The following is a 20,340-nucleotide window of genomic DNA, read 5'->3' as shown; positions in this document are numbered from 1 at the left end:
GACTGATGGAGGGGGAGTTCCTGGTGTCGCTGGACATCAAGGATGCTTACCTCCACATTCCCATTTGGACGCCGCATCCGGCATACCTCAGGTTTGCACTGTTGGACGATCACTATCAGTTCCAAGCGCTGCCGTTTGGACTCTCCACAGCACCAAGGTGATGGCGGAGATGATGGTTCTCCTCCGCAAATGGGGTGAACATTATTCCATATCTGGACGATCTCTTGATCAAGGCGTCGTCCAGGGAGAAGTTGTTGCGATCCATCGCGCTCTCGACACAGCTGCTCCGGAAGCATGGTTGGATCCTGAATCTTCCAAAGTCTCATCTGGAGCCGACAAGGCGGCTGTCTTTCCTGGGAATGATCCTCGACACGGAGGTGCAGAGGGTTTTTCTCTCGGTGGAGAAGGCATTGGTGATTCAGTCAATGGTTTGGGATGTCTTAAAGCCTACCTTGGTTTCGGTTCATCAATGCATCCGCCTTCTGGGGAAGATGGATGCCGCCTACGAGGCTCTGCAATACGGCAGGTTTCATGCTTGTCCTTTTCAGCTGGACCTATTGGACCAGTGGTTGGGCTCTCACCTACACATGCACAAGAGGATACGTCTGTCTCCGAAAGCCAGAATTTCACTCCTCTGGTGGCTACAACTTCCGCACCTTCTGGAAGGCCGAAGGTTCGGAATTCAGCACTGGATCCTTCTGACCACAGATGCAAGTCTAAGAGGTTGGGGAGCAGTCGCTCTGGGGGAAACCTTTCAAGGAAGGTGGTCGAATCAAGAATCTCTTCTCCCAATAAACATCCTGGAACTAAGGGCCGTGTACAACGCTCTTCTGCAAGCGGCACACCTTCTAAAGGATCAGGCTGTTCAGGTGCAGTCGGACAACGTGACCACGGTGGCCTACATAAACCGACAAGGCGGAACGAAGAGCAGAGCTGCTATGTCAGAGGTGTCTGGGCGGAAAGGCACGGGGTGGCGTTGTCAGCAATCTTTATTCCGGGAGTAGACAACTGGGAAGCAGACTTCCTCAGCAGACACGATCTCCATCCAGGGGAGTGGGGTCTCCACCCGGAGGTGTTCGAGGAGGTCACCGGTTGGTGGGGGGTTCCTCACATAGACATGATGGCCTCCCGCCTCAACAAGAAGCTGGTGAGGTACTGTTCCAGGTCGAGAGACCCTCAGGCAGTGGCGGTGGACGCACTGGTAACACCGTGGGTGTTCAGGTCAGTGCATGTGTTCCCTCCACTTCCTCTGATTCCAAAGGTTCTCCAGCTGGTAAGAAGAACAAAGGTTCTGGCAATCCTCATTGCTCCGGACTGGCCAAGGAGGGCTTGGTACGTGGATCTGCTGGATCTTCTACTAGAAGATCCAAGGCACTTACCTCCTCAGGAGGATCTGCTACTGCAGGGGCTGTTCGCCTATCAAGACTTACCGCGGCTGCGTTTGACGGAAAGCCAGATATTAGCTCGGAAAGGTATTCTGAGTGAAGTCATTCCTACCCTGATCCGGGCTAGGAAAGGGGTAATGTCTAAGCATTACCATCACATTTGGAAGAAATATGTTTCTTGGTGTGAGGCAAAGAAGTTTCCGGTGGTGGAGTTTCAACTTGGACGTTTTCTCCTTTTCCTGCAAGCAAAGGTGGATGTGGGACTGAGGCTGGGCTCCATCATGGTCCAGATCTCTGCTTTGTCTGTCTTCTTCCAAAAACAATTGGCTGCTCTTCCTGAAGTTCAGACCTTTTTGAAAGGGGTTCTGCACATCCAGCCTCCCTTTGTGGCGCCTACGGCTCCATGGGATCTTGATGTGGTGTTGCAGTTCCTGCAATCTGCTTGGTTTGAGCCTCTACAGGGGGCTGATTTCAAGTTTCTCACGTGGAAGGCGGTCACCTTGTTGGCCTTGGCTTCTGCCCAACGTGTGTCGGAATTGGGGGCTTTATCTTGTAAAAGCCCCTATCTGATCTTCCATGAAGACAGGGGCGGAACTTAGGACTCATCCCCAGTTTCTGCCTAAGGTTGTTTCGGCTTTCCATATCAACCAACCTATTGTGGTGCCAGTGGCTACTGACACCTCACTTACTTCAAAGGCCTTGGATGTAGTGAGGACTTTGAAGATTTATGTGACAAGGATGGCTCGTCACAGGAAAAGTGACTCCCTGTTTGTCCTCTATGATCCAAAGAAAATTGGATGTCCTGCTTCTAAGCAGTCGATTTCACGTTGGATCAGGTTCACTATCCAGTATGCTTATTCCACGGCAGGATTGCCGTGTCCGAAATTGGTAAAGGCCCACTCTACTCGTAAAGTGGGCTCATCCTGGGCGGCTGCCAGGGGTGTCTCGGCGGTACAACTCTGCAACTCTGCCGAGCAGCTACTTGGTCTGGGTCGAACATGTTTGCCAAGTTTTACAAGTTCGATACTTTGGCCGCTGATGACCTCAAGTTTGGTCAAGCAGTGTTGCAGGAACCTCCGCGCTCTCCCTCCCGTACTGGGAGCTTTGGTACATCCCCATGGTACTAATATGGACCCCAGCATCCTCTAGGACGTAAGAGAAAATAGGATTTTGGTTACCTACCGGTAAATCCTTTTCTCGCAGTACGTAGAGGATGCTGGGCGCCCGCCCAGTGCTTTATTTTCCTGCACTGGTTTTATGGTTCAGTGTTACCTGGTTTATAGGTAAGTTCTGCGTTATTTACTGTTTCAGCTGTTGCTGAAGTTGTTCCGGCATGTTGGCCGGATTCTCTTGTTTGTGTGAGCTGGTATGAATCTCGCCACTATCTGTGTAATTCCTTCTCTCGAAGTATGTCGACTCCTCGGGCACAGTTTTCTAGACTGAGTCTGGTAGGAGGGGCATAGAGGGAGAAGCCAGCCCACACTATTAAACTCTTAAAGTGCCAATGGCTCCTGGTGGACCCGTCTATACCCATGGTACTGATATGGACCCCAGCATCCTCTACGGACTACGAGAAAAGGATTTACCGGTAGGTAACCAGAATCCTATTTTCTCATGGCTGCTGAGATATTTTTGTATGTGCAGATGTGGCCGGGGAGCGCTCCTGATTTACGTTCCTTGCGCGGTGGTCTGTGGCGTTCCTCAGTTTGCTGGTGGCCTTACGAAACGGGCAGTGGAGGTAATGAGGATCTATTATTTTTTTTTTGTATTCTAACTCGGTCTGTAATAGAATGGGTTTTTTCTAGAGATGAGCGGGTTCGGTTTTCTGAGAACCGAACCCTACCGAACTTCACGTCCAGAGCCCGGCTCGGGTTTTCCCGCCTGCCTCGGAAACCAGAATGAGGCAAAACTTCATCATCCCGCTGTCGGATTCTCACAGGTTTTGGATTCCATATAAGGAGCCGTGCGTCGCCGCCATTTTCACTCCGGAATTGGAGAGTGTAGCGAGAGGACGTGTCTCCGTCCCCAGTGTCTGTGCGGGAAAGTGGGGTGACGATTCCAGTGCTGTCTTGTGCTGCTCAGTCCAGTGTAGTGTTTTATGCTGCATCAGTCCAGTCACAGTGGTGGTGTCCTCTGCTGCCATATGTCCAGTGTAGCTGTATAAGTCCAGTGCAGTGGTGCTGTGTTGTCCTGCATCAGTACAGTGGTAGTGTCTTGTGCTGCATCAGTCCAGTCACAGTGGTGGTGTCCTCTGCTGCCATATGTCCAGCGCTGCTGTATAAGTCCAGTCCATTGCAGTGGTGCTGTGCTGTGCTGTCCTGCATCAGTCCAGTGGTGGTGTCCCTGTGCTGCATCAGTCCAGTCACAGTGGTGGTGTCCTATGCTGCCATATGTCCAGTGTAGATGTATAAGTCCAGTGCGGTGGTGCTGTGTTGTGGTAGTGTCTTGTGCTGCATCAGTCCAGTCACAGTGGTGCCATATGTCCAGTGCTGCTGCCATATGTCCAGTGCTGCTGTATAAGTCCAGTCCATTGCAGTGGTGCTGTGTTGTCTTGCATCAGTACAGTGGTTGAGTCCCTGTGCTACCGTATAAGCCCAGTGATACTGCCGTATATGTCCAGTGGTACTGCCGTATAAGTCCAGTGGTACTGCCGTATAAGTCCAGTGATACTGCCGTATATATCCAGTGGTACTGCCGTATATGTCCAGTGGTACTGCCGTATGAGTACAGTGGTACTTGCGTATATGTCCAGTGGTACTGCCGTATAAATCCAGTGGTACTGCCATATAAATCTAGTCCAGTGATACTGGCGTATATGTCCAGTGGTACTGCCGTATAAGTCCAGTGGTACTGCCATATATATGTCCAGTGGTACTGCCGTATAAGTCCAGTGGTACTGCCGTATAAGTCCAGTGATACTGCTGTATAAATCCAGTCCAGTGGTACTGCTGTATAAGTCCAGTGGTACTGCCATATAATTCCAGTGATACTGCCATAAATGTCCAGTGGTACTGCCGTATATGTCCTTCCAGTGATACTGCCATATATGTCCAGTGGTACTGCCGTATAAATCCAGTCCAGTTGTACTGCAATATAATACCAGTGATAATGCTGTATAAGTCCAGTAGTACTGCCGTATAATTCCTGTGATACTGCCATATATGTTCAGTGGTACTGCCGTATAAGTCCAGTGATACTGCTGTATAAATCCAGTCCAGTGGTACTGCTGTATAAGTCCAGTGGTACTGCCATATAATTCCAGTGATACTGCCATAAATGTCCAGTGGTACTGCCGTATATGTCCTTCCAGTGATACTGCCATATATGTCCAGTGGTACTGCCGTATAAATCCAGTCCAGTTGTACTGCAATATAATACCAGTGATAATGCTGTATAAGTCCAGTGGTACTGCTGTATAAGTCCAGTAGTACTGCCGTATAATTCCTGTGATACTGCCATATATGTTCAGTGGTACTGCCGTATAAGTCCAGTGATACTGCTGTATAAATCCAGTCCAGTGGTACTGCTGTATAAGTCCAGTGGTACTGCCATATAATTCCAGTGATACTGCCATAAATGTCCAGTGGTACTGCCGTATATGTCCTTGCAGTGATACTGCCATATATGTCCAGTGGTACTGCCGTATAAATCCAGTCCATTGGTACTGCCGTATAAATCCAGTGATACTGCCGTATAAATCCAGTCCAGCGGTACCACCGTATAAGTCCAGTGGAACTGCAATATAATTCCAGTGGTACTGCCGTGTAAGTCCAGTGGTACCGCCATATAAGTCCAGTGGTACTGCCGTATAAATCCAGTCCAGTGATACTGCCGTATAAGTCCAGTGATACTGCCGTATAAGTCCAATGGTACTGCCATATAATTCCAGTGATACTGCGATATAAGTCCAGTGGTACTGCCATATAATTCCAGTGATACTGCTGTATATGTCCAGTGGTACTGCCATATAAGTCCAGTGATACTGCCGTATAAATCCAGTCCAGTGGTACTGCCATATAAGTCCAGTGATACTGCCGTATCTATGATCCAAAGAAAATTGGATGTCCTGCTTCTAAGCAGTCGATTTCACGTTGGATCAGGTTCACTATCCAGTATGCTTATTCCACGGCAGGATTGCCCTGTTTGGTGTAGAGGTACGCTCTCCTGTGCTGCATTTTGTTATATAACTCCAGAAAAATAATGGTGAACAAAAATTTGGAGGATAAAATAGGGAAAGATCAAGAACCACTTCCTCCTACTACTGCTGCTGCTGGGAGTTGATTGTCATCCCAGAGGGGAAGTCGGAAGACCACTTGTACTACTTCAACTAAGCAAATGACTGTCCAACAGTCCTTTGTGAGGAAGATGAAATATGACAGCAGTCATCCTGTTGCAAAGCGGATAACTGAGACCTTGACAGCTATGTTGGAGTTAGACGTGCGTCCGGTATCCGCCATTAGTGCAGTGGGAGTTAGAAAATTGATGGAGGTAGTGTGTCCCCGGTACCAAATCCCATCTAGGTTCCACTTCACTAGGAAAGCGATTCCCGGACTGTACAGGGACATTAAGAAAAGTGTCCTCAGTATCCTGAAAAATGAGTTAACCACGGACATGTGTACAAGTGGAGCAGGGCAAACTAAGGACTACATGACTGTGACAGCCCACTGGGTAGATGTTTTGCCTCCCGCAGCAACAACAGCAGGGCACCAGTAGCAGCATCTCACAAATGCCAGCTCGTTCCTAAGCAGGCTACACTGTGTTTCCGTAAGAGGCACACCGCTGACAACCTCTTACGGAAACTGAGGGACATCATTGCACAATGGCTTACCCCATTTAGACTCTCCTGGGGATTTGTGATATCGGACAACGCCACCAATATTGTGCGTGCATTACATCTGGGCAAATTCCAGCACGTCCCATGTTTTGCACATACAATTAATTTGGTGGTGGAGAATTTTTTGAGAAATTATTACAGGGGCATGTTCAAGAGATGCTGCCAGTGGCCCGAAAAATTGCGGGCCACTTTCGACATTCAGCCACTGCGTGTCACTCCTAGATGGGCCAGGTGTTTGTGCCGCACACTTGTGTCACTTAGCTTAGTCACACAGCGACCTTGGTGCACTTCTTTTTTTCTTTGCATCATGTGCTGTTTGGGGACTAGTTTTTTTAAGTGCCATCCTGTCTGACACTGCAGTGCCACTCCTAGATGGGCCAGGTGTTTGTGCCGCACACTTGTGTCGCTTAGCTTAGTCATACAGCGACCTCAGTGCAACTTTTAGGCCTAAAAACAGTATTGTGAGGTGTGAGGTGTTCAGAATAGACTGGAAATGAGTGGAAATGAATGTTATTGAGGTTAATAATACAGTAGGATAAAAATTACCCCCAAATTCTGTGATTTTAGCTGTTTTTGTGTTTTTTCAAAAAGCATCGAGATCCAAAACCAAAACCCGAAAGGGTGGTTTTGGCAAAACCAATCCGGATCCAAAACCCGAGCGAGGATCCAGATCCAAAACCAAAACACGAAAAGTGCCTGCCGCACATCTCATTTTTTTTCATGTATTTTTAGATTAAGGTGCATCATGAGATAATTTGGGTGCGGTCATGGCGGCTGCGGGGGAGATGGAGGGTAATGTTGCTTGGTATACTGTGATGCTGGGAGTGTAATGTGTGGTGTTAGTTGTCTGTGCTCATGTTACTCTCACCCTTGTTTCTCATGGCTGCTGGTATATTTTGTATGTGCACGCCCTCATTCCCCATCTTGTGCAGCAAGTGGCGGATGTGGTTAGGGAACGCTCCTGATTTAAGTTACTTGTGCGAAGGTCTGTGGCGTACCTTAGATTTAACAATACTGGCGGCAGAGGTAATGGTGATTTATTATTATCTTTTTTTTTTGTAACTTGGTCTCTAATGGAGTCTGCTATTTTTCTTTTTATTTGAATGTGCACCATGTGGTTTGTTCGGTGTGGTCATGGTGGCAGCGGGGGAGATGGAGCGTAATGTTGCTTGATATACTGTGATGGTGGGAGTGTAATGTTGGCTGTTGGTTGTCTGTGCTCATGTTAGTGTCACCCTTGTTACTGAAGGCTGCTGGTTTGATATTGTATGTGCAGGCTGTGTTAGTTATTTTGGATTTGTTCGATATGTGGGTTTGTATTGGCCTATGTCTGCGTATGTGCGTATGTCCTTTGTAAACTGTACATGTTTGCTTGTTTGGTTTGTCCAGGATATTTTTTTTTTTTTGCAGTATTAGATATGGGACCTTCTTCGGTCGTATAGTTTCCTCATTGCACGATACCAATTATACAGTAGGTTTGTAAAGTGCAGATGAAGCTGTTGCAATCCAACTTTGCATCATGTCCAACTCTATTAGTTACAGCTACGCAATGTTTTGTTCTGTATAGGGCTTTAATTTGTAGGGATGCAGGTTGGAAGAGCACTCCCCCCCTCCCCCCCCATCTCTCTTAATCATATAAGTTGATTGCAGGGCCTTTGGTAGTCCAGGCTCCTAGTGTGTCTTTTAGAAACATGTACCCTCTGGTGTCATTCAAACAAGCACAGTCCCCCTAGATTGTTATGATCTCCATAATAATCTCACCCTCAGTAATGCTCCTTTCATTTTTTTTTCCCACCGCAACATATTCTGCCACACACAGCAAAGTCCGTGTTACATTTTAGCTACCCCTTTTTTTATTTTACATTAAATAAACCATGTTCGTAGCCAAGTTTTAGGTACTTGGCATAAAGCTCGATGCCCGGGCATTCATGAGCAGTGTGTCACCTTCCTCACTTGCTGTTTTATAGGGCTGGGTGACCTGCACATTGGGGGTCATTCCGAGATGATCGTAGCTGTGCTAAATTTAGCACAGCTACGATCATCTTCCCTGACATGCGGGGGGACGCCCAGCACAGGGCTAGTCCACCCCGCATGTCAGGCCGCACCCCCCCCCCCCCCCTTCACAAGTACAAAAGCATCGCACAGCTTTTGTATTTGTGAAGTAACTCCCGGTCAGCGCAGCTCCTGCGGCTGGCTGGGAGTTGAACGTCGCTGCCACTGGCCGCAGCGGCTGCGTGACCCCCCAGCGGTCCGGCCACGCCTGCGTTGGCCAGACCGCGCCGCCATACAGCCCCCTCCCGCCATGCGACCGCCTCTGCCAGTCAATCAGGCAGAGGCGATCGCTACTGAACGACGGCCTTCGGCCGTCCGGCATGCGCCCGTGCACTGCTGCACCAGCGCATGCACAATTCCGACCCGATCGCTGCGCTGCGATAAACTGCAGCGAGTGATCAGGTCGGAATGACCCCATTGTCCGGGCTTTCATGCATTTTTTCTTACACATCATTGTTTTGGCTTACATGTTTATGGGCGGTTGTTATGATTGAAGCCAGGGGTATGAATTTGGCTGTTGCCAGGGCTAATGTTAGTGGCCTGGGGTGTGTAATGCTTGTTGTCAGGTGATAATGCGCGTTGGAAGGGGTGGGTATTGCTTTTTTCCAGGGTTCATGTTTGTTGTGCCTGTTTGGGTTTGTGTGAATTTCCGCCACTTACCCATTTGACCTCTGGGCACTTTGAATTTAGTTGGCCATTGTGTGTTGTGAGTGCCTCAAAAACTCTTGTGGGCTTGCTGTGTTTGTCATGATATGGAATCAGTGGCTTGTTGCACTCGTGAACAGTGCTACTCCCTCTCTGTTGGGTCTCGTTGCTACTCATGAGTTGTAACCAGCCCCTGTTAGTTGGCATACTGAGCGTGGGGATATTTAGATGCTGGGATCACGGCATTTGTATCCTATGTGGTGGTCTCCATGTCAGGCGGTCATGTTGTGCCGCCTCTGGTGTACGTATGTTGGTTTTCTGTTATGCAGTACATTGCCTTCTTCATGTTGTTTGCTGCTTGCTTTTGCTAAACGGACTAGGATGGGGGTGGGAGTATTTGGAATTTACTAAATTGTTTCCTCCTCGCTTTTTTTTTTGCTTTGCCATTATAAATAACTTCGAAACTAAACTCTCACCCCCCCCCCTAATATTTTTGATTTATTTATTTATTGTTTTTTTCTTTTTCTTTTCTGAGTTGATAGATAATGGCAGATGATGAAAATATGCAGAACTATGGGGAGGAGTGGACTGTGCCACCCCCAGATCATGCCCCTAAAAGAAAAAGATTTTTTCCTCTATCCAGAACTGATCATGAAGCCGATGCTGGAGGCGAAGATGAATCAGGCAGTAGGCGTGCACCTCGTTTTACTCACGAGGAAACTGAAATTCTGGTAGAAAAAGTAATTGAGAAGCCAACAAACCCCTCACAAATGTAAAAGTGCTCTGTGGCAGAGCATTACCAAGGCGATAAATGCTGTGGCCACCTTACATCGCACGGTGGATACCTGTAAGAAAAGATTCCGAGGTTGTAAGAGACTTACCAAGAAAAAGATGGCAAAACTGGCAAGATATCGCCGAGGGACAGGTGGAGGGCCCCCTCTGAATATATCGTTAAAATCCTGAGAGGAGAAATTGCGTAATAACATTTCACTTTTGCTCGTTCGGGGGGTGTTCCTGGCGGGGTGGATACTTTGGAGTCATCTACCATTAATCAGACAAGTAGGCAATCATTTTTGTTAATTTTATTGTGGCTACTCTGTTTTACTGTTACTTACAGTAGTACTAACTTTCGGTTTGATTATATTGTTACTTAACAGCTCAGAGAGAGTCTTTTTTACCTCCCAAAAAACGTTGCCAGGAGTTGAGAGACAAACGGCCTTCTGAATGTATGTGTTTTAATTTTGTCTCAACTGGGTTTCAAATGATCAGCCAATGGCTTTAAATGTTGATCCAGCATTGTCCTGGCTGAGTATTTTAATGGGAACATTGTTTCTGCTCAATCAAGGTTAAGGTTGCCAAATCTAGAGGCCTGTTTTGCTTTTGGTTGGACTCTGGTGTCTTCATGACTCTGTAGGTGTTTTTTTGCCTATAGCAGTGTTTTTCAACCACTGTGCCGTCATACACTAGTGTGCCCTGAGCAGAGCCGGCCCTAGGCATAGGCAAACTAGGCAATTGCCTAGGGCATTTGGTATGCTTAGGGGCACCAGCAGCTTCTGCTGATTAAAAAGGTATGCGGCATGCCTATATTCTGTGTGTGACTGTGGCTGTATCTGCATACGAAATGCTACGTTGCAGTGTATTCCTGGAAATCACTGTAATGTAGCATTTCGTATGCAGATACAGCCACAGTCGCACACAGAATATAGGCATGCAACATATCATTTTAATCATCAGAAGCTGCTTGTGCATCCTAGCCACATAGTAATGCAAATAATATGATGCATTTTCATAAACAAAAGGCACCCGATGTTAGCAGAGCTGCCAGCTGACTCATGCCAGGCATCTCCTGCAGAACTAGCGACGGTGCTAGTGGGCACCAGCCAAAATCTTGCCTAGGGCATCATATTGGTTAGGGCCGGCCTGGCCCTGAGCAGTCTCCAGGTGTGCTGACATACTGTAGAAGCAGTGCCAGGCCCGCCAGTGTTTTGCGGTTACTGAGGCCCTGGAATGTTGAATACTGGTGGGTTTATTGGTTGCAGAGGCAGTTCTAATTTTGGACCCGGGCAGTGTTGGGCTCGTCTTGCTTTCTTAGACGTGGCTCAGGCATAACTTATGGAGAAACTGCGACATGACATCTTAGGACACGTAACTGCAGCATGCTTCACCATATTATTTGAGTGTGAATTGGCAATATTTACATCTTTGTTCACTGTGCCACGAATTGTAAATGGTTGAAAAGCTCTGGTCTATAGACACGCAGCTATTTGAAGTTTTGAGGCCTCAGCAAGGGTTTGTATGAAATGGTATGGCCATTTCAGGGCTATGGCAAGGTGCTTTAGATGCTTAGTATAAAGTCTCGAGCCTTTATGTTGTCCTTTGACTGCAGGATTTTTGGTTTGTCTTTTGAAAGCCAGTGTTTTTTTTCATTTTTAAGATTTTATTTTTTTATTTAATTGCATTTTTCATGCTATGCGCCTTTGACTCAGGGGTGGCCAACCAGTCAGAAACAAAGAGCCAAAAAATCTTGTTAGGCACCTCAAAGAGCCGACATCATGCTACAGGCACACATGCAAAAATGGGGTGTGGCCTTGTGCCTGCTAGGCCACGCCTCCGGTATAAAATACATTTAAAAAGCCAGATCCACATAAAATACATGTAAAAAGCCACTTCCACATACCCTACTGTGTCACTTCAGCCAGCTATCTCATGTGTCACTCCTGCCAGTACCCTCATGTGTCACTACCCCCCGAAAATACACCTCGTGCCATTGCAGCAGCCCCTTATGTGTCCTCTGTTTGCCAGTGGGTGTATCACCTCTAGTACAGTATCTGGCTCTCTCAGGGGGAAATTTACTAAGCTCCCGATTTTGACCGAGATGCCGTTTTTTCTTCAAAGTGTCATCTCGGTAATTTACTAAACACTAATCACGGCAGAGATGAGGGCATTCGTAATTTTTTGCAAGTCCAAGTAAAAAATTACGAATGAATACACCATCGGTCAAATTACGCCTGTTTAGATATGAATCTCGGTCATTTACTAACCATTCGTAATTGTAATTGCTGCCGTGAAAATGCATTCGCGGCCGCGAAAAATTACAAATCGTAATTTTTTCCTAAAAAAAAACGCGCCAGCATTTGAAAAGCGTGTTTACATGTGTACTCAATTATCCATTACTCACACCTGAATGTTTGGCCCTATAAAAGTGTTCCAGGCACATTTTGAACTTCTCTCACTCTGAAATGGCGGCTGTGGTGTGTGGCAATGATTTTTTGCTTGCTGTGGGATACCTTAGACTGCTCCATGAGGCTTCCAGGAATCAGGCCCAGGTAAGTGAACATGGTCAACAGGTTGTCCAGGTACCGCGGAGGCTGCGCCAGCCTCGTTTTTTTAGAGGGCGTTTAAACTTAAATGCATTGTCCGATGATAGGGTCATACAGATGTTCCGCCTAAATAGAAACAACATTTTCCACCTGTATGACCTTGTCAAACTGGGCATAGACCCTGAGACAGCACGCTCTCGCTCTGTCTCAGGCCTACACAAACTCCTGGCTGTGTTACACTTTATGGCTACTGGGAGCTTCCAGGCTGTGGCAGGCGACGTCATTGGTATCTCACAGCCCACCTTTTCCAGATATTTGATGCAGGTGAGTCTAAAAATACATAGGCGGTTATGTCTAAGTGTTGCTTCTGTAAGTTCAAACAACACAGTATTGTAGAGAATACCTAACATGACACTCACCTTAGCTTCTTTAATGTCCACTCAGGTTTTGGATGTGTTGGAGCCACACATTAATGCCTCAATCTGCTTCCCTACCGAGGAGTCGGAGTGGAGTGCTGTCAGGGTAGCTTTCTATGAGCTTGCTGGCATGCCCAATGTGCTGGGGGCCATAGATTGCACACACGTTCAGCTGAGATCACCTAAGGGCCGCCAATATATATATACTAATAGACATCTGTCCCAATCAACTAATGTCCAGGTGGTCTGTGATGCAAACTTAAAACTTATGAGTGTTGTTGCAGGTTACCCTGGTGGCTGCCATGACTCCTTCATCCTCAGTCAGTCATCGCTCTTCGATAAATTTGAGGACGGACAAATGCCTGATGGCTGGCTGTTGGGTATGTTTAAAATGTTTTGTGTGTATGTCTTTTATCCACAAACTCGAGTTATGATTAGGTGAAAGAATAATCTAACATATGTACTAATGTGGACTATATCTGTTTTTCAGGTGATGGGGGTTACGGCTGCTACTCTTGGCTCCTTACTCCATTGTCCCAACCTGATTCTCCTGCTGAACACAGTTACAATCATGCACATAAGGCTACGCGGAATGTGATAGAAAGATGTTTTGGTGTGCTGAAGTCACGGTTTCGGTGTCTGGATAAATCTGCTGGCCTTTTGCTGTATAGTCCCTCAAAGGTGACTAGAATTGTGTTCTGCTGCTGTTTTCTCCATAATCTGTGTTTAACCCAACATCTGGCACATGATGAGGGAGAAAGCAGTCGGCAAGCAGAGGAGTTAGACCCATCTGGTGACAGTGTGAGTACATATGTAGGGAGGCAGGTACGGCAAGAAGTGATCCTGCGCTATTTTTCAGGTCAGTTTTAGTAGGCTGTAATTATCCTTGACTAAACACTTTGCACTACTTTCTATTGTGTGTTTTGTTACTTACTGTTTGTAGTTTATAGTGGTGTGTCCATTGTACTTAGTTTATGCTAAAAATACATTTTCAGTCATTACCCATGAAAAACATACATACATACAGAGCAGCTTCGACAATGTTTGAGACGGACACAGGAAGTTGTGTGTTTGTCAAATACAAATTTTTATTTTGCCAATCACATTGGGGTTATTTTTTCCGCTTGTGTGTGCTGGGTGCTGAGCTTTGTGCTGGCTCACTGGCACGTGCTCTGGAGGAACGCCGAACAGGGGAGGTTACTGGCGTTTGGATAGGGGTCGTGGTCCCCGAGCTGGAGGTTACTTGGTGAGCTCCCATCAATGAAATATTGCTGCTCAAATTATTAAGGCTTGCAATCAGCTGAGTGTTGGTTGCAGTGTGGCTGGCTACAATCCTGGATAACGACTCATTCACCACTTGGTTGTGCTGAATGAGCTGAACGAGTGCCTGCTGATGGCGCTGTTGCTCATCTATGATGCGCGATAAATGAGCAAGCATTTGGCTGTTGTCAGCCCTTATTTGCTCCATTGAGGTTGCCATTCGCCCTACTTGTACAATCAGTCTGCCCGAGTTGCGACTAATACGCGGTAGATGATGGGGCAGACTGGCAAGGTGTTGTGTATGTGCGGTCAGGCTGGCATTGCTTTGTGCCTGTTGGCTTGTCCAACTGGCCCAAAAATCATCTGGTATTTGGCTTGGGGGCGGAGCTTGTGCCAGTTGTGGACTGATGGAGGCTTGGGGGATATCCTGCAGCTGTATTGGCTGGCTTGGGTCAACAGGTGTAAGTTGCAGTGTGATGGTTGCCTGTTGGTCTTGTCCCTGCTGGTCCACGTCGGCCATCAAGCTGGGTGGCCAACATGCAATGTTTATTTGTAAATTTTTAGCAAGGCTACTTCTACACATTACTACATTCATAATACTCCATTTTTTAACTTTTTGGCGTTGATTTTATAAACTTATAATGTTTTTTATGCTCAAAAACATATATACCAACACAGGCGGCCACATAGACAGATTTGCATAATCCTCACCTAACTAACTCCCCTCCACAGCATTACACTGTTAGATTCCCTCCCCTGACCACGATATAGACTACTTACCTGGATAGTCCAGAGGAGCGGAGCAAGTAAGCCATCTACATACTGGACAGGGGAGATGTGTGAACACTATAATGTTGTGGATGCTTTTTTTTTAATGGAATTTTATTGTTATTTTATTTAAATGTGCACGTGTGTGGGGCAAATTTTTAAAAAATTCAGATATTTATTAAAAATGATGTTGGCGAGAACATCCACTAAGACCTTATAAAATAATTTTTTTTCACCTTTAGCAATTGAAGACGTAACATCACATTGCTTGTTCTGGAAAACATGTAATCTCAAAACCAACTAACAACATATTAACTGTACTGTGTATATTATTGCCTATGTGTTTAATTTCTGTTTTTACTCACCAGATAACTGAGGGGATCGGGGCTCATCACTCTGCGAACTCGCCAATAGTGCCAGTGGTGGCTGGGGTGACACTGCCGAAAGTCGTCGCCTGGGTGGGGATGATGGAGCCGCAGATTCCGAGCCAAGACGCCGTGTCTTACTTGGCCTCCTGGGTAAGTGGCCCAAGCCCTGTGATGGGCGCCTTACAGGAGGTCGGCTTCCAGAAGCAGAACCTATGTGAAAATATAAACATTAATATTTTGTACTTCTATGTGTTTGCAGAATATGTGACTACACTGAAGTCTTACCTGCAATCCCAGCCTCATCCTGACTTGTCTGAGGCCTGTCTGGCCGGCTGGTCTGTGGGACTGTTGAAAAAGTGTACCAAACATTATTACCATGCTTTGTGTAAAAAAAACCCCTGCAAAGCCTTATTGTACTGTAACCATCTATTATGTATTGGATAAACAAATAATTTCTGATTAAGAGCTTCAAGCATCATTTTTTTGTGGTGTATATCCAAATGTACATGATGTTGCACACAATAAATCTGTTACATTTTATAATTATGCCTCAGATATTGCAGAGATTGACTACTTGCAAATGTTTCTCAAATTTAATGTTGAAATAATTGCACCGTTTTTCAGAAGTAAATAAATACAAAAATCTTTTTAAAATAAGCAGACAACACAGATGTCCAAGCAATATCGTCAAAAAAAACAAAATTTTTTGTAAAAAATTAAAAAGCCATTGCACATGTTTTTGCGCAATATTAAATTTACCAAACAGCCAATGCAAGGTGAAAAAAGCACATTCTAAACACAAACACACCTTAAGGGTGCATAGGCCTGCAATATGTGAAACACAATTTATGCATCCTTTACCCTTTAAAAATGACATTTACAACATTTAGAGGACATTTAAATAAAAATATAACACATCAAACTTACCATCCTGCGTGGGTCGGTCCGAATCCCGGACATGAGTAGCAGACACCACTTCGGCAGGAATCAATGCCCGCACAGGCTCCTCCCAGTCCCGATAAGTGGCCCGGAAAGGGGGGCCACCTCCGGTTTTTCTTGCAGATTTGGCCTCTTTGGCCATCTTGGCCTTGACACGCCGCTTAATATCATAAAACCTCTTGCGGCACGTGTCCTCAGTCCGCCTCACCACACCCTCACTATTCACGGCAAGTATTACTTGCCCCCACAGGACAGACTTCCTGCGGGAGGACACCTTGCCAGCATCCTGACCAAACAATTGGCGATGGTGCTTCATCAGCTCACGCACCAAAGCCATGTTTTCAGCATAGCTGAACTTTATATTCCTGCCAGTCTTGGTAGTGGTGCGTGGCTGCGGAGCCACAACACCATCACTATCACTGGAAAATACAGCAACAGGCACCCCCTCCTCCTCCTCCTCACTAACATCCTCCCTCTCACTACCCCCCTCCACCTCACTAACAGCCTCCACCTCACTACCAGCCTCCACCTCACTACCAGCCTCCACCTCACTAACCTCCGCCACCACACTGACCTCTGAGTCTGACATGACAAACAACAAAAAACACTGAAAAATCAAAACACAAAACACACTCCTCCACTACTCCTACTACTACACACCACACAGCCAACACACACGCTCACTCACTCACTCACAAACAATGACAAAAGACTGTAAAAAAAAAACAAGGACAAAAAAGTAGACAAACTGTGAAATAACAATACTACAAATATGACAAGACTACTTACACACACAGTACAGCACTCAACAATCACCAAACTCCTCTCCAAATCCACCAAAAACTCCACCAAACTCACCAACTCCAAATACACCTTCCTCTCTCCTCTCCACTAGCTAAACCCACGAGGTGCGGTGTGTTTGGGGCGGTTTTATAGTAATATGCACAGACACTCCTCCTTCACGAATACAACCAATCACGGCCGCGTGACGAAAACGAAACTTAGGACTAAAAACGCGGCAGCAATTTCTAAATCACTGCCGTAACAGATATGTGACGCAGTCGTAAAAAAACCCATAAACGCGGCCGCGAAACAGCAAACGCGGCCGCAATCTACAGCAGAAAAGCACGAATGACATCGACATCGGAAGAAACGAAAAATACGAATACGACAGCTTAGTAAATTAGTCGTAATCAATTCAAAAAGTTGCAATTTTACACTGTCGATGTCATTCGTGATTGAACTTGGACATGATTCTGGAAATTACGAATCTTAGTAAATTTACCCCTCAGTTCTCAGTCTCCGTAGTGTTGCTGCTGCCTGTCTGGCTGGACTGCAGCAGTTTTTGGATCTGTTGTGGTCACGTGACTTCGAGTGTCAGGAGCCACATTTGAATAAAGAAAGAGCCGCATGAGGCTCAAGAGCCACAGGTTGGCCACCGCTGCTTTAGTGCTTCCGGATAGTCGCCAGGTATACAATCCACCATACTGTGTCTCTATGATATTCAGTACAGTCCTATGTACATCGGAACCGGCATGTGACGTCAGCGTGTCCATTACATCCTCCAACTGAGATGTATGTGACCTTTATACTTCAGTAAAAACATGGTTGTTAACTTTTACTCATTGAGTGGACCCTTCATTTTTGCTTTACATATACTGTATGTATGTATAACAGCACTGTGCAAAACAACACTGTGTCTATTTGATTTATTACGGAGTGCCGCCCTTGGAAGCAGTATTGGACACACTGACCAAGGGCAGTTTGTCTACAGGGCACCTGGCCAAGGATGCCCCGTGTGAGCATGTGAGTGCCGGTATCATGATTATATATATATATATATATATATATATATATATAGCCACAGATCCGGCACACCGTGATAACTATATATAACCTTTGCGGTGCCTGCACTAAATACCATGTATAAGTCCAGCGGTGCGGCAGTCGGCACAATAAAGACCAGCAGTACAGTGGATTAAATTCATCCTGCTGGCTTACTGGTTTTTATTGTGTCGAGTGCCGCAACGCTGGACTTATATTATATATTCAGAGACTATGCTAGCCAATTTTATATTACTGTATAACGTAAATATATAGGGACATATAGCAGGGAGCAATTCCTGAACATAGGGGGTGATTCCGAGTTGTTCGCTCGCTAGCTGCTTTTAGCAGCATTGCACACGCTAAGCCGCCGCCCTCTGGGAGTGTATCTTCGCTTAGCAGAATAGCGAACGAAAGATTAGCAGAATTGCGAACAAAAATTCTTAGCAGTTTCTGAGTAGCTCGAGACTTACTCACAAATAGCGATCAACTCAGTCAGTTTCGTTCCTGGTTTGACGTCACACACACGCCCAGCATTCGGCCAGCCACTCCCCCGTTTCTCCAGACACTCCCGCGTTTTTCCCTGACACGCCTGCATTTTTCCGCACACTCCCAAAAAACGGGCAGTTTCCGCCCAGAAACATCCACTTCCTGTCAATCACACTCCGATCACTTCAACGATGAAAAATCTTCATTCGGGCGTGAGTAAATTAGTGATGAGCGGATTCGGTTTCTCGGAAACCGAACCCCCCCGAACTTCACCCTTTTTACACGGGTCAGAGCCATACTCGGATTCTCCCGTATGGCTCGGTTAACCCGAGCGCGCCCGAACGTCATCATCCCGCTGTCAGATTGTCGCGAGATTCGGATTCTATATAAGCAGCCACGCGTCACCGCCATTTTCACACGTGCATTGGAGATGATAGGGAGAGGACGTGGCTGGCGTCCTCTCCGTTTATTTATTGTAGAAGAGACAGTTGATTGCTTGTTTATTACTATAATTGTGGGGAGGATTGGGGAGCAGCTGTTAGGAGGAGTACAGTGCAGAGTTTTGCTGATAAGTGACCACCAGTTTTTATCTGTTCTCTGCCTGAAAAAAACGCTCCATACCACCATATCTGTGCTCAGTGTGCTGCATGATATATCTGTGCTGAGTGCTCACACTGCTTAATTGTGGGGACTGGGGAGCAGCTATAGCAGGAGTACAGTGCAGAGTTTTGCTGACAGTGACCACCAGTATACGTTTGTCTGCCTGAAAAACACTCCGTATCTGTGCTCACAGTGTGCTGCTTTATTGTGGGGAATGGGGACCACCAGTATAATTAATATTATATAGGAGGAGTACAGTGCAGAGTGCACTGCTGTACCTACCTCTGTGTCGTCATCCATTAAGTATACTATCCATCTACATTCCTATACCTGTGGTGCATTTTAGTTTAGCAGTTTGCTGACAGTGTCCACCAGGTCCAGTATACTATATATAGCAGTACGGTAGGCCACTGCTGTACCTACCTCTGTGTCGTCACTTGTCATCCATTAAGTATACTATCCATCCATCTACATTGTATACCTGTGGTGCCTTTTTTTTAGACTAGTTTAGCAGTTTGCTGACAGTGTCCACCAGGACCAGTATACTGTATATAGCAGACCGGTAGGCCACTGCTGTACCTACCTCTGTGTCGTCACTCGTCATCCATTAAGTATACTATCCATCCATCTACATTGTATACCTGTGGTGCATTTTAGTTGTGCGCAGTATATATAGTAGTAGGCCATTGCTATTGATACTGGCATATAATTCCACACATTAAAATATGGAGAACAAAAATGTGGAGGTTAAAAAAATAGGGAAAGATCAAGATCCACTTCCACCTCATGCTGAAGCTGCTGCCACTAGTCATGGCCGAGACGATGAAATGCCATCAACGTCGTCTGCCAAGGCCGATGCCCAATGTCAAAGTAGAGAGCATGTAAAATCCAAAACACAAAAGTTCAGTAAAATGACCCAAAAATCAAAATTAAAAGCGTCTGAGGAGAAGCGTAAACTTGCCAATATGCCATTTACCACACGGAGTGGCAAGGAACGGCTGAGGCCCTGGCCTATGTTCATGGCTAGTGGTTCAGCTTCACATGAGGATGGAAGCACTCATCCTCTCGCTAGAAAAAAGAAAAGACTTAAGCTGGCAAAAGCACAGCAAAGAACTGTGCGTTCTTCAAAATCACAAATCCCCAAGGAGAGTCCAATTGTGTCGGTTGCGATGCCTGACCTTCCCAACACTGGACGGGAAGAGCTTGTGCCTTCCACCATTTGCACGCCACCTGCAAGTGCTGGAAGGAGCACCCGCAGTAAAGTTCCTGATAGTCAAATTGAAGATGTCAGTGTTGAAGTACACCAGGATGAGGATATGGTTGTTGCTGGCGCTGGGGAGGAAATTGACAAGGAGGATTCTGATGGTGAGGTGGTTTGTTTAAGTCAGGCACCCGGGGAGACACCTGTTGTCCGTGGGAGGAATATAGCCATTGACATGC

The 20,340-nt window shown here is 46.3% G+C and overlaps 1 long non-coding RNA gene across 1 annotated transcript; it reads left to right on the top strand.

The window, feature by feature from the left end:
* The first annotated feature begins 13,343 nt into the window (after nucleotides 1–13,343).
* Nucleotides 13,344–15,394, top strand: LOC134965064 (uncharacterized). The gene is made up of 3 exons (XR_010188296.1): nucleotides 13,344–13,511; nucleotides 15,049–15,198; nucleotides 15,308–15,394. It is a non-coding gene; the product is annotated as an uncharacterized LOC134965064 (long non-coding RNA).
* The last annotated feature ends 4,946 nt before the right edge of the window (nucleotides 15,395–20,340 follow it).

This window comes from Pseudophryne corroboree, chromosome 10 (assembly GCF_028390025.1).
Source record: "Pseudophryne corroboree isolate aPseCor3 chromosome 10, aPseCor3.hap2, whole genome shotgun sequence".
Classification (NCBI taxonomy): domain Eukaryota; kingdom Metazoa; phylum Chordata; class Amphibia; order Anura; family Myobatrachidae; genus Pseudophryne; species Pseudophryne corroboree.
Note: the sequence above shows the minus strand (reverse complement) of the source record. Positions and strands in the feature narration are given on the sequence as shown.